The following is a 4,148-nucleotide window of genomic DNA, read 5'->3' on the forward strand; positions in this document are numbered from 1 at the left end:
GGAAGAGGTACTTTTATGGCTGCCTTGGTTTGCCTTACTCAGAAGAAAATCCCAGTGTGGGTTGCAAGTGGCCCTGATTTAAGCAATTTACCCAGGATTGAGTCTCTCAGCTGTGCCCTGAATCCCTCATAATATTTCACCGGGAAAGCGGCCTGGGCCCCAGCTCCACCCTTGCAGCTCCTTCTGGGGCTGGAGACAACCAGTGAACCCTGGCCCCAGCCCCAGTCCCCCCTCACTACACCTCTCATGGGGGCCAGGAAATAGCAGTGTGGCTCTGGCGCTGGTCCCTCACCCAGCAGAGACCTTGAGCTGCAGCCTGACCTGAGCCCCATTGAGGACAGATGCGGGGGCTGGGAGCCACAGCCTGGCCTGATACCCACCCCTCACAAACAGGTAGGGGGGACCAGAAGCCACAGTCTAAACCAGCCCTCCCCCAGAAGAGGCCGGGGGAACAGGAGCTGCAGCCTCACCCAGCCCCTTGCTGAGAACAGGTGTGGGGGGAGCAGCCAGGGCCAAAACTGCCCCACCTGCCTGAGGACAGGTGGTGGTGGTAGCAGCTGAAACCTGACCCAGCCCCAGCCACCAGGGACATGGGGGGCTTATTGGGGTGAGCTATAGCCTCACCTGCCCCCACCCCTGCGAATGGGGGCGTGGGAAGGTCTGGGAAATATGGCCCAAAATGGCTCCCCCAGAGGGTAAGGGGTGTGGAAACCATGGCCTGATCCAACTCCACCTCCCAGAAAGTCCCCATGTTGGGAATTGTTAACCCATCCCTCCTAGAGAAGATGCCAGAGCAAGGAACTATGCCACAGCCTGCTCTCCATCCCCTCTCCCCGGAGCAGACGTGAGGGCACTGAGAAGATGCCAGAGCCAAGCACCGCAGGTGTGGCTCTCCCTTCCAGGCAAGTGACAACTTTGCCACAGCAGTAGTCCCAATAAGCCCCCCATAACACGCAACCCCAAGCCCAGTTCCCCCAACCGTTCCCTAAGCCCCATCACATACCCCACCCTGCATCTCCACCCCTAGTGTCTGCCCCTGCACCCGGCCTTCAATCCTTTACTCTCCAACCCCTATTCACAGCCCCCGCAACTCTCCCGCCCTCTACCCTCACTCCTGCACCCTCTCTCCCTTCCCTGAGCTCCCCTACCCTCCACTGCTGGCCCTGACTCCTGAATCCTCCCTGCCCTGCTCTGAGGCCCCCCACACTCAACCTCCTGCCTTGTGTCCTGCATCTTTCCCTGAGCCTGATCATTTAAATAGAACATGCATATTTTCTTTTTAATTAACACAAAAACAAAAACATAAAAACCCTTTCACTTAAGGACCCGAGCAATACCAGGTATATCTGCTAATTCTGTCCTAAGAGCAGGGGACAGGGAAGCCAGCAGCCTCGCCAGGCCCCGAGTCAAGGTGAGAAGAGGCCCGGCCTCTGCACTCCCAGAAGGGATGGGGCCTTCGACGGAAGGATCAGGAGCAGCCAGCCCTCAAAGCCTCCAGGAGCGTGCTAAGCCATGCTCTGTTGGCAATTTAAAGGGCCTGGGGCTCCAGGCACTGTCACTGCCGCAGTATCAGTGGTAAGTGGTTCATGGTTCAGTGGGTGACACAGTTCCCTTTCAATGAGAACCGAGCCAGCTGCCGCCACCCACGTTGCTGTCAGCCCCACCGCTTACAACTAATCACCATTTTCATCCAGGGATTCCAAAGCATCCGTAACAGTATGCGGTACGCGTGAGTGGGTCAAATATTATTTACTAAGTAAAGCAGTGTTGAGTAACTATTATATCTAAAGAACGTTTCTGTTGACATTGAGCTGGCTTTGTATCTTATACAGCTACCTTTAATTTTTTACTTTGCCTTTTATGACAGTTGTAGCTCAGGATTGATGTCTGGTGGTGGGGGAGGTTATGGGGCCTTTCCCCATCTAATCTATCATAGTAAACCCAGCAGCTGCCTCCCATGCCCGAAACACAAATAGCCAAGCTGAGCTAAATCCAAGCTCAACAGTTCTCCTCTCTTGAATGCCAGCATCAGCCTCTAAAATGCCCCTTCTTTCCCGCAAATTGGAGTGGATGATGGCCCTTGCCATGTCATAAAGGGTTTCAAGTCCCAGCTGCTTCAAACCATGGTGGTGAGGTGAGGAGGTTCCAGCTCATGAGAGCAGAGCTCCAGCAACTCCTGGTTTTTGGATTCCACGGGGCTCTCAGTTGAGTTTGCGACTGTGGCAAAACAGCGCGATGAGAGGCATTTCCTCGAGTACATGTTTGCTCCTAGTTACTTAGGGCTTTACAAGACTAATCTAATATCTTAAATGGCACCAGGAAACCAATAGGCAGCCAGTGCTCCTGCCTAGATAGGTTTTCCAGCTCCAGTTTCTGGCTGAATTTAAAATACAGCCACATGAATGGGCATGATGGTCACTCTAGATAGGCGCTTACTATGGCATGATGCTGTAAGAAGTGATGCTGGTGACTCAGGAGGGGAGTAGTTCAGGGTTCAGTGACACGCTTCCCTTTTTATGAGCTCTGAACCAATACACAAGCCAAAGTCCCGATGGCCTGTGTCCCTTGAAGCCTTGGAAAGGGAAGAAAGGATCTTAGGCATCATGTCAGGCCTGAAGTCCAGTCTGAGTAATTAAATTATGGCTGCTTCAGTGTGCATTCAGCTATGACCTTACGTCAGCTGTGACCAGGCCCACCACAGCTCAGGCACATTAACCCACAGCCTGTTGCTCTAGGGAGCGGTAGAGTTCGGCACTGTGGTGTGCAGGAGAGTACTAGACATAAGTGCAAAGTGCAAACAGGTGCTGAGCAAGACAGGAAGCACAATAGAACCTGCCCCTGCATTAATGAGATCTGTGCTGTATGGCAGCCAAGTCACCTCTCCCTGCAAACAGCAGCAAGGCCAAAGAGGGACTTATGCTCTTAAGCCCTTCATTTACACGTGCAGGATCAGGCTTTAACCCATTTGCCCTCAAACCTGCGCCAACTCTTCCCACATTCTGGCTACGTCTACACGTGCACGATACATCGAAGTAGCTTATTTCGATGTAGCGACATCGAAATAGTCTATTTTGATGAATAACATCCACACGTCCTCCAGGGCTGGCAACGTCGACGTTCAACTTCGACGTTGGGCAGCACCACATTGAAATAGGTGCTGCGAGGGAACGTCTACATGCCAAAGTAGCACACATCGAAATAAGGGTGCCAGGAACAGCTGCAGACAGGGTCACAGGGCGGACTCAACAGCAAGCCACTCCCTTAAAGGGCCCCTCCCAGACACAGTTGCACTAAACAACACAAGATCCACAGAGCCGACAACTGGTTGCAGACCCTGTGCATGCAGCATGGATCCCCAGCTGCAGCAGCAGCAGCCAGAAGCCCTGGGCTAAGGGCTGCTGCCCACGGTGACCATAGAGCCCCGCAGGGGCTGGAGAGAGAGCGTCTCTCAACCCCTCAGCTGATGGCCGCCATGGCGGACCCCACTCTTTCGATGTTGCGGGACGTGGATCGTCTACACGTGCCCTACTTTGACGTTCAACTTCGAAGTAGGGCGCTATTCCCATCCCCTCATGGGGTTAGCGACTTCAACGTCTCGCCGCCTAACGTCGATTTCAACATCGAAATAGCGCCCAACACATGTAGCCGTGACGGGCGCTATTTCGAAGTTGGCGCCGCTACTTCGAAGTAGCGTGCACGTGTAGATGCGGCTTCTATTTCTTTTCTTTTTTTTTTTTTAACCCCATGTGCTTCAGAATAAGGGAGCAGGTGTATGAAGGCTTTGACAGTGGCTCTAGTTGCATGTGATGGTCTATGCAGAGGTGCCCCAGTGGCCTAATGGATAAGGCATTGGCTTCCTAAGCCAGGGATTGTGGGTTCAAGTCCCATCTGGGGTGAAAACCACCTTCATTATTGCAAATCACCAGGTAATTTTAATCTCCATTGCTGGAGATATTTAAGAACAGGTTAGATAGATGTCTATCAGGGATGGTTTAGATAGTACTTGGTCTTGCCACTGGGGGAGGGGGCTGGACTCGATTGCCTCTCGAGGTCCCTTCCAGTCCTAGTGTTCTTTGATTCTATGGTTAAGTGGTCCTGCACCGAACAACTGAGGAGTCCTGTGGCACCTGAAAGACTAACATATTTCT

The 4,148-nt window shown here is 52.9% G+C and overlaps 1 non-coding gene across 1 annotated transcript; it reads left to right on the top strand.

Annotated features, from left to right (window-relative positions):
• The first annotated feature begins 3,823 nt into the window (after positions 1–3,823).
• On the top strand, positions 3,824–3,896 carry TRNAR-CCU (transfer RNA arginine (anticodon CCU)). Its single transcript has one exon. It is a non-coding gene; the product is annotated as a tRNA-Arg (tRNA).
• The last annotated feature ends 252 nt before the right edge of the window (positions 3,897–4,148 follow it).

Source organism: Carettochelys insculpta, chromosome 6, assembly GCF_033958435.1.
Source record: "Carettochelys insculpta isolate YL-2023 chromosome 6, ASM3395843v1, whole genome shotgun sequence".
In the NCBI taxonomy this organism is placed as follows: Eukaryota; Metazoa; Chordata; order Testudines; family Carettochelyidae; genus Carettochelys; species Carettochelys insculpta.